The 10752-nt window shown below is 47.7% G+C and overlaps 1 pseudogene; it reads right to left on the reverse strand.

The window, feature by feature from the left end:
• Positions 1-10633: 10633 nt before the first annotated feature.
• On the reverse strand, positions 10634-10723 carry LOC118622187 (annotated as a pseudogene).
• Positions 10724-10752: the final 29 nt, after the last annotated feature.

The following is a 10752-nucleotide window of genomic DNA, read 5'->3' on the forward strand; positions in this document are numbered from 1 at the left end:
GGTGACTACTTGTAAATATACCTTGTTATTTTTAAGAGTAACTAGGCAGAAGTTTTTGTTTGTGTGTTTTTGGTTGTTTTATCATTTAAAAAATTAGGCATTTAAAAATTTTAAATGCAAAAAGCATAGCAAACAGAAAGACTATGGGGCAAAAAACAAACAAGAACAAAATAAAAACAATAAATCATCAAAGATCTCTGCAAAGATCACCATTGTTTTTGTTTTTGTTTTTTTTATCCTCACCCGAGGATAATTTTCCATTTTTTGTACAGATAGAGTGGGAGGGAGAGAGAGGAAGGAGAGGGAGAGGGAGAAACATCGACGTGAAGGGACACATCGAGTGGCTGCCACCCGCACGACCAACCAGGGCCGGGGACAAACTGCAACCGAAGTACGTGCCCTTAGCGGGAACCGAACCCGGGTCTCTCCGGACCACAGGCCGACGCTCTAACCGCTGAGCCAAACCGGCCAGGGCAAGATCACCATTGTTAATAGTTTGGTTTGTTGTGTGGTCTTTTTTAGTAAAGAACATAAAGTAGCTTAACATCATTACTCATCGGGGAAATGCAAATTAAACCACTAGGCACCTATGGGAAAGACTAAGATGAAAAAGGCTGATAATGCGAAGTGTTGACGCAGACATGGAGCAACCGAAACTCACACCTTGCTGGTGCAAAACCGTTTCAACTATTTTGGAAAAGTGGCAATATCTTCTAAAGATGCCTCCCCTCCTGCCTACCTCATGACCCAGGAATTTGATTCCTATGTTTGTTCTTGAGAGAAATGAGTACAGATTTCCACCAAAAGATATGTTCATAGCTGCGTTCTTTTTTTAATCGTCACCTGAGTATATGTTTTTGTTGTTTTGTTTTTGAGAGAGTGGAAGGGAGGGAGGGAGGGAGAGGGGGAGGGAGAGAGAGAGAGAGAGAGAGAGAGAGAGAAACATTGATTGGCTGCCTCCCCCACACACCCCAACTGGGGCCATGGATCAAACCTGTAACCTAGGTACATGCCCTTGACTGGGAATTGAACCTGCAACACTACAGTGTGTGGGCCAATGTTCTAACCACTGACAACACCAGCCGGGGCCCAAGGATAGGTTTTTATTGATTTTTATAGAGAGGAAGGGAGAGAGAGAAAGAGAGAAACATCGACCGATTGCATCCGACCAGGGATCAAACCTGCCACCTGGGCATGTGTCCTGACCGAGAACGGAACCCATGACCTTTTCAGTGTATGACACAACACTCCCACCAACTGAGCCACACCAGCTGGGACCAGCATTATTCTTAACAGACCCAAACTGGAAACAACCTAAATGTTCATAATAAAAGAGCAGATATGTCAGTTGTGTATCTTTACAACATTTTAAAAAAACAAAGTATTATTACACGCTTGTTCTGATTATCTGTTTATAATTAACCACCCCAAGATTAAGTGGCTTAAAGCAATAATCACTTATTTGCTCCCGATTCTGTAATTTGGCCAAGACCTACTTTTCAAATGTTGAGTTATCTCTCGTACGGGGCATGGCTCTGCTCCAGAACCCTAGGGGTCTGAGATGAGGATCTCCCACAGGGGCTCCGGAAACTTCACACTGTTCACTCATCTCCAGCAGATATTTCTAGCACCACGGAATATGTTGGGTTGTACTTCCCAAGTGCTTGTCCCACAGCGTGGACCCATCACAGAGCCTTTTTTTGCTCTGGACTCCACTCGAACATGGCAGCTTCCCAAGTCATCCAATAAAGGAGCTGGGGCATTAGCACATGGACTCCAAAGTCTAATTTGGCCTACCCAGTTCTATACCTCTTTTAAGTGGTAGGATGTCCCCAGCATAACTTGTCCTTTCCCATAGGAGAAACATCCCAGCATGCCCCAGGCCACTGACCACTTAAAACTTAATGGACATGGTACGTCTTCCTGATGTGACTAGGAAAGAATGCCCCGGCCATACCATCAGCTTCTTACAGTCAGAGGCTGTGCAGACCGCTCTATTAAAGATACCGCATGTGACATATTGGCTGCAGTTAGAGCTACCATGAGAATAACCATCAGTCCCCATGCTTCATCTGGTTATTAAGGAGCAGTGTGGGGTGTGTTGAGTGGGGATATGATGGGGCCACCCTGCATCCTTTGGGAGTAGGACCGATCTCCGCAACTCCATCTGGGATGTGTGGTGTTGCTTCTGATGTTCTATCTTGACTAGTGCAACAATTTTAGAGACTCCTGCTTGGTTCTTCTTTCCATAATAGCTCTTACTTTATAGATTAAAGAAGGAGCATGAGGGTTCTGCCAGCTGCCAAGTCTGTCCATCCCAATGTGCACTTAGGGGCCAGGAAATCACCATAGGGTGGGCCCACAGACCCACTGGACTCTGAGATGAACCTGGACAGACTTCATATGTTCCCCTACTCTAAAAGGAGGGTATAGTGGTATTTTGGGTCACCTGGAACCAGTGTGAGCTCAGACTCTGTCCAGTGGACATCAAAAGGTCTGGTCATTCCCTTTCCACACTGCAGAGCTGTTATGGTAAACAGCCAGAGGGCACATTGGGGGGAAGAATTGAGAAGATACTTATTTTACTTACTTATGGTGGCACTGTGGGCCTTTCTCTTAAATCAGTGGGTCTAGGTCTGAGAGCTGTCTCAGACCTAGAAATCGGGTAAGAGGCTGCCACTTTCTGTCATAGCAGCTGGCATCAGCCTCTGCTCACCAATCTCCTCCATCTGTTGTGGTTAAATCAAGCAACATCCTCATTAAATGCTCTCTCTCTTACCTCTGGGGACACCACAGATCAAGGACCCCTGGTTACCATCCAGGCCTTGTGCCCACCCTGCCTCTGATGATTCGGTGGCCCTATGTGGATCCTAGCATCTCCATTGACAGCATCTCCTCAGCACTAAATTCATCCTTGACTGCTTCGAGAAGGGAAGGTGTCCTGGGCAGTGAGCTGGGAACACGGGAAGCTGGTGGGTTCTCACGCAGGAAGTCCATTCTGCCTCATCCACCTCTCTGAGCCTTCTAACTCTCCTCAGTATCTTCCAAGGCAGTTTCAGCATCACCCTCTCATTGGCTCCAGGCTGTCACCGTACCTAAGCTTTCAGGACCAGTTCAGCAGTGTGTAAGGACCAGCTCCAGGGGGCCTTGCCAGAGTGTTTAGTCCTGAATCAAGAGAGAGGCCTCCATAAACACTCTTTATCCAGCCCGGTCCCACACCTGTGAGATCTCCTCTCATCTGTTTCCCTGTTCCTACCCATACAGCCTGTAGCAGGGGCTGTACTTCCCTGCTGGGGCAATGCTGGGATCTAACCGTAATTATTGGTCTAGAGAAGTTCAGAAGCCAGCAGCCTGTTTTCGCCTAAAGCTTTGCTGGAATGCGGACACACCCCTTGGCTTACCTGTTGACAGCTGTTTCTGCACTGTTATTTTAGCAGCTCAGCAGTGTGTAAGGGCCAGCTCCAGGGGGCCTTGTACACAGGGCCCTAGTACACAGGCAGACTTGAGTATTGCCACAGAGGCCACATGGCCCAAAAGCCTGAAATATTCCCTCTGTCCTTGAAGAAGACGTTTGCTGACTGGTCTGCAGGCAGCGAGGGGGTGGCTGGATCTTCCGGAAGATAAGCATCACCTGTGAGGCCCCAGGTGAATCCTGCTGTGGACTCCAGATGGTAGGAGAGTATCCTGCTCCAGCCAGGAGGGGGCACTTCTGCAGGCCTGAGGGCTCAGGGACGCTCAGGGGGCAAGGTTCTCAAGGGCACCCATTCAAATATCTCCATTCCAGGCCACCTGCCCCCCACTTCCCTCCGGCTGGAGCTGTGCATTCAGTCTCTCTGTAGCTTCGACACCGTTATAATCAAACCCCGGGGCTGCTGTCAGCACAGCCTGCCCACGGCTCCAGAGTTGAGGGGATAGAACGCGTGTGGGGTTCTCTAGCCTCCCGCAACTTACCCTGGGTTAAGCCTGTGTTCTCCTTCTTCAAGGCTTCTAGGGCCCTTAACAAAAGCCAGCCAGCTCCGCAATCCTCATAACTAGCACTGCCCATATCTTTCGAGGGCTCGATCTATTGCCTAGGTCACTGTAACCCTGGATTCACCCGCACCTCACCCAGCCCAGCTCACACTGCTGAGTGTGGTCACTGTGCTGCCACAGCCTGTGGGGGATCACCAACCTACTTACCGCGGGGGGCAGATCCCTGTGGTCATCTCTGTTTTCAGAAGCCCACCTACTATTTCTGGTGCCAACTGTCCTAGACACCCCCCCCCCCCCCCCAGCAACCTGCCACAAGGACCTGTGCAGGGTGTTTACTTGGGAGGGTGCCGGGAGCGCCAGCAGAGCGCGGAGCCGGCGAGGGAGGAAAGGGAAAGCCACTCGGTGCTGCTGAGCAAGTTCCGCTGCGCGCACCTCGGACCACAAGCGCTCGGGAGGGCCCCCAGACCACGTGGGGTGTGCCCTAGAACTGCCCATTGCGGATTGAGGACTGCCGCCAGGGTCAAGTTCAGGGTACTTATCACACACAGGTGAAGCTAGTTCCCGTTGTTACTGGTGCAAGTGGAGTTCTTGGGGTGCCTCGAGGAAATGAATTTCCTGAGGCCCCCAGGGTAGGATGGGTTCTCATGGAAAGGTTTACTGATGGCATAAAACTAAGGGGGTTCCCCTCCAAGGTCCCATCTCCGCTCGTCTTGTCTTCAGCAGGGCTGGAGTTGAGGCCACTGCCCATAGTTTCTGCTCCATTTTAAAGCACAGTCTAGTCCAGCATCCTGCGTGTGAAGCCCACACAGCGTGGGCCACGCGGCTGCTACATGGCTATGGAGAGAGAATGCGCGAAAACACTCGCCAGTGCGGGTCACAGAGCAAGAGAGGCATCTCTCTGGGGATTTTAACCAGGCGCTTCTTCAAACTAACCAATCAACCTTCCAAGATTTTGCGTGCTTCCGATGGGGCCCACCCCCTAGCCAATCCACTGTTCCCCAGGCTAGACTGACAGGCAGGCTCCTCCCCTGCACCTCCCTGACTTTTGCTGCATGTGCCCGTCTCTCCCTTCTACCCCCCAAATCCATTACGGGATGGGGGAAGGGAAGGGTGTTAATCCCCTCGGAGAAACAATGCTGTGTGAAGCTGCAGCTCCTGGTGAGCTTCCCAGGTGACCATGCTTACAATGTCTGACTTCTCTTTTCTTTCCTTTATTAATGTAAACTAGCTAATTCGGACAGTAACACCACCATGTGGGGGGAGAGGGAAGACGGGACAGAAGGATGCAAACGTTTGAGGTGAGAAGGTATATCCCTGCCAGGAATGATTTACCAAAGCTTCAGATGAACACAGACTGGGCCTGGGGCCGAGTGGCTGCTGTAAACACCCTTCAGCCAGACTAGTGCCCAGGCCAGCATGTGGGCAAAACTCGCTGAGGCTTCCCCCTCTCACACCCAGCCCACAGAAACAGGAGCTCCAGAGGGTAGCTTTGCCTGCTTTGCTTGCTTCTGTGCTCCAGCAACTAGAGACTGTCCAGCACATAGTAGGTGCTCAATAAATATTTGCCAAATGATTCACAATGGCTTGAATTTCCTTCCTGACCTGAGCACTTGTCTCCCAAACCCCACCCCAGCCGGTCCTCAGCCCTACCCCACCCCATCCCAGCATCCCGGTCACTGGTCACTGCTCCTCACCACTAAACGATCAGTTTGGCATATGAACAAGGCCATCTACAACTGGCAGGATTATAAAAATAAGAACAGCTAACATTATCATCTGCCTAATATAGTTCCAAATGTTTGATATGGTTTATAGCATTGAACCCTTACAATATAGCTACAAGGTGGTATCTCTGTTTTACAGATGAGAAACTGAGGCAACAAACCCTGAAGTCACTTGCCTGAGGTCACGCCCCTAGAAAGTGGTGGGGAGCCAGGATATCCACCCTGATGACCCAGGTCATACTGCCTGCTCAGTAAACCAGAAAGGGGAAGTGCCTTGCCCAGGGCCACCACCACTGTGACAGTTCTAAGAGGGGGCTTGCAGGGACCTGTCTTCTGTGCCCTCCCACGGTTTTGGATGTAACCGGTTTTCTCAGTCTTATGTAAAGTGTGCTAAGTAAATGCAACTTCAAAACAAACTTCCTGGCCCCAGACCCATTCCACTGCATTGCCAGTCCCTCTAACCACCTCCCATAGTGGGAGCCAGCAGCTGGAGGCAGGGGACCCAGGTCTCCAGGTTTGAACCCAGCTTTTGCCACTGAACCCCAGAACAGAAAGTAGCTTGATTCCGGGTATGTTAGACTATGGAGTGAATCTAAGCATCTTTAAGGAGTTGAAAATTCATGAGTGCAAACGCTTTCCCATTTATGAAACGGTCTTACTGTCCTTGATCTTTGATCATTAATTCAGTTTTTGTAAACTGTAGTTTTTGGGCTCAGTGTTTTAGGTCCAGCGACACTATATTTTAAAATTAGTTCCACTGTTTCCAAAAAGACCTGGATCTAACTTTTTTCTTCGTACTCGGTTCTGTCCACCTGCCGGTTGGCTCAGAGGCAGGTGTGTCCCCTGGAGCTGGTTGTAGTTGGAGAGGCCAGGCTGAGCGCTCCGGCCTGACATCAGAGAGGGCCGAGGCCCCCGCCTTCTCTATGCCAGCGGGGCAGGGACAGTGAACTGAGGCTGCCTTGAGATCCCGGAGGCTGGGTCTTACAAATCTAACTGCTCTTCGTTCAGAGAGAAGTGGAGAGAGTCCCTCAGTGGAGAGAAAAGTTCCTGAATTCCATTGCATTTGTCCAGATCCAGCAGCAAACACTGTTGGCCCTACTTTCAGAACACGCCCAGAGTTCAGTCACCTCTCCTTATCACCTCCACCTCTGCCCTCCTAGTCCCAGCCATCACTTCCTGTCTGGATCACTTTAACAGCCTCCTCACTGGCCTCCCTGCTTTCGTCTTTGCCTGGCACAGTCTGTTCCCCCGGTGAAAGCAGCAGCAGGATTCCTGGAAACCCTATGTTGGACTGTGTCACCCTCCAATGGCTTCCATCTCACTAAACATAAATTCACATGACCTACCTATAGGTCATACAGTATGCTACCCCCGACCTCATCTCCACTTCCCTCTGTTACCTGCTCCAGCCACACTGGTTTCCTCACTGTTCCTCATGTTCACAAAGCATGCTCCTGCCTCAGGCCCTTTGCACTCACTGTTTCCTCTTCCGATATTCTTCCTCACATACTCTATTCCAGCATCACCTCCTCAGACAGGCCTCTTCTGGCCACCCCCTTTCTAAAGTACACCTTGCACCATTCTATTCCTCTCCTTTAAAACAATTTTTTTCTTTATTGATTTTAGAGAGACAGGAAGGGAGAGGGAGAGAGAGAGAGAGAAACATCGATGAGAGAGAACATCGATTGACCACCTCCTGCATGCCCCCAACTGGGAATTTGGCCCACAACCTGGGCATGTGCCCTGACCAGGAATCGAACTGATGACTTCTTGGTGCATGGGTCGACGCTCAACCACTGAGCCACACTGGCTGGACTCCTTTACTTTTGTTCATAACACTTTTGGCTACTAGACATTATATTACATAGGGGTTTTTTTTTTCTTTTTTCTTTTCACTCTTGTATCCTCAGTGCCTAGCATGGGGTCTGGCACATATTAGGTACTCAACAATATTTGTTGAATAAAAAAATGCCTTATTTACTTCAATAAAGCCACAGAAACTCTGAGTATTCTTTCCTCAGTGTTAAAAAGGGGGGGGGGGTGCTGGCCGGTTTGGCTCAGCGGTTGGAGTGTCGGCATGTGGACCAGAGAGTCCTGGGTTTGGTTCCCGCTAGGGGCACGTACCAAAAAAAAAAAAAAAAAAAAAACAGTGGGGGTGGGTAAAAGAATGGTTGGTTGTAAGACTATATATTTAGAAATTTATTAATTATGAAAACTTTTTGTTTTGAAATCATTTCAGGCATACAGAAAAGCTTCAAAAATAGTAAAACAATCCCCATATACTCTTCATCAACAGATCTTAAATATTAACATTTCACCATGTTTCCTTCATCATTCTCTCTCTGAATATCTATAAATTATTCTCAAATATATTTTTGAATGTGTGATATATAAAGATGGTTCAGAATAAACAGTGAAACATAAATCTCCCTCTTTCCTCCCAACACTTCTCTTCAGCCCAGCTGCTACCAGTAGCAGAGAAAGAGGGAGAGGGAGAGAGAGAGAAACATCGATGAGCGAGAACATCGTCTGGCCACCTCCTGCATGCCCCCCACTGGGAATCAGGCCCACAACCTGGGCATGTGCCCTGACCGGGAATCAAACTGGCCACCTCTTGGTGCATGTGGGTCGATGCCCAACCACTGAGCCACACGGCTGGGCTACCAGTATATTCTTGACTATTCTGTCTGAAATATTCTTTTTCTTTTTTTTTTTTATCCTCACCTGAGGACATTTTTCCATTTTTTGTTCAGGTAGAGTGGGAGGGAGAGAGAGAGAAACATCAATGTGAAAGGAACACATCGAGTGGCTGCCACCCGCACAACCGACCAGGGCCGGGGACAAACTGCAACCGAGGTATGTGCCCTTAGCGGGAACCGAACCCGGGTCTCTCAGGACCGCAGGCCGACGCTCTAACCGCTGAACCAAACTGGCCAAGGCTGAAATATTCTTTTTTAGAAATTGAATTTATTAGGGTGACATTGGTTAATAAAATTTTATGGGTTTCTGGTGTACAGTTCTATAATACATCATCTATATATTGTATTATGTGTCCACTACCCCAAGTCAAGTCTCCTCCCGTCATCATTTATCCCCCTTTTGCCCTCTCTTACCTCCCCCCACCCCATTGGCCCCCTGTAATCACCATGCTGTTGTCTGTCTATGAGTCTGACAGAAATATTCGATGCATTTACAAATATATGTGAATTCATGTGCACTTACATACCATAAGTTTCATCCACACTCATGCACTTTTTTTCTGCAAAGCATACTATATTCACTGTTTCCCATTTTACTATTTTCATTCAACAATATATTTTGAAGGTCACTCCATATGGGTCCACCTGGATCTTTCTCATTTTCTTCACAGCTGCACTGTAGACCCCTGTCTGGACGCATCAGAGCTTCTTTAACCAGTTTTCTGTTGAAAATTTAAGTTCTTGCCCTGGTCGGTTTGGCTCAGCGGTTAGAGCGTCGGCCTGTGGTCCAGAGAGACCCGGGTTCGGTTCCCGCTGAAGGCACGTACCTCAGTTGCAGTTTGTCCCCGGGCCTGGTTGGCCGTGCAGGAGGCAGCCACTCGATGTGTCCCTTTCACGTCGATGTTTCTCTCTCTCTCTCTCTCTCTCTTCCTCTCTCTCCCTCCCACTCTATCTGAACAAAAAATGGGAAAGTGTCCTCGGGTGAGGATTAAAAAGAAAGTTTAAGTTCTTTCCAATCCTTTGCTAACCCAGACTCTGCTGTGGTGAACATCCTTTCGGGCCGTCACTGGGTGCTTCACCTGTAGGACGAGTGACTAGAAGTGAAATTGCTGAGTAAAAAGCTTTTTACATGTTAAATATTGGCACATTCCATTACATTTCTTTTCATAAAAGACATACCAGTTTGTGTTCTTTTTTAAAAAAAATTTTTTATTGATTTTTTTTTTTAGAGAGAGGAAGATAGAAACACCAATCCGTTGCCTCCCACACACACCCCATCCAGGGACTGAACCCACAGCCTGGGCAAGCGCCTGACTGGGAGTAGAACTTTTTTTTTATTTTTTTTATTTTTATTTTTTTAATCCTCACCCGAGGACATTTTTCCATTTTTTGTACAGATAGAGGGGGAGGGAGAGAGAGAGAGAGAAACATCGATGTGAAGGGACACATCGAGTGGTTGCCACCCGCACGACCAAGGCCGGGGACAAACTGCAACCGAAGTACGTGCCCTTAGCGGGAACCGAACCCGGGTCTCTCCGGACCGCAGGCCAACGCTCTAACCGCTGAGCCAAACTGGCCAGGGCAGGGAGTAGAACTTTTGAATTTTGGTGCCTAGGAAGCTGCTCCAGCCAACTGAGCCACCCCGCCAGGGCCTATATTCTTACCAACTCATGTGGCCTGCTTCTCTGCACCCTTTGTGAAGCATGCTATTCCAGTTTTACCAACTGGATAACTTAAAATATCTCATTGTAGTTCTATTTTATTTTCTTAAACATTTAAAATATCTTTATTGATTTTAGAGAAAAAGGAAGGGAGGAAAGAGAGAGAGAGAGAAACATCAGTGTAAGAGAGAAACACTGATTGGTTGCCTCCCATCCACACTCTGACAAAGGATCAAACCTGCAACCTGGGTTCAAACCCAGGCCTCTCAGTCCATGGGACGAATTCTCAATCCATTGAGTCAAAATAAACATTTTTTCAGGTGTTTAAAAGCAAATTGATATTTTCCCCTCATGAAATGTCTCTTCTCTAATGCCAATTTCCCTAATGCATTACTGGTTTTCCACTGATCTGTAGGAACTCACGATATAAGGAGTTAATTTAGTTTATTTTTTATGACATGAATTTTTTAGTGTATTTGCTTTTTGATTTGTCCATGGTGACTTTTTTTTTTTTTTTTTGCTATTTAGTCACTTTATTTTATTTTTTAAACTTTTTATTTTTTTAGGAGAACGCTGTACCTCCTCCTCATGGTTTTGGGTGCTCTACACGTTTAGAGAAACTTCTCTAGTGATGAACTCTCTAAATGATCCCTGAAAGTATAGTCTTAGTTGTTTTATTTTTTTACTTTAAAATTT

This window comes from Molossus molossus, unplaced genomic scaffold (genome assembly GCF_014108415.1).
Source record: "Molossus molossus isolate mMolMol1 unplaced genomic scaffold, mMolMol1.p scaffold_m16_p_8, whole genome shotgun sequence".
NCBI classification, from domain to species: Eukaryota; Metazoa; Chordata; class Mammalia; order Chiroptera; family Molossidae; genus Molossus; species Molossus molossus.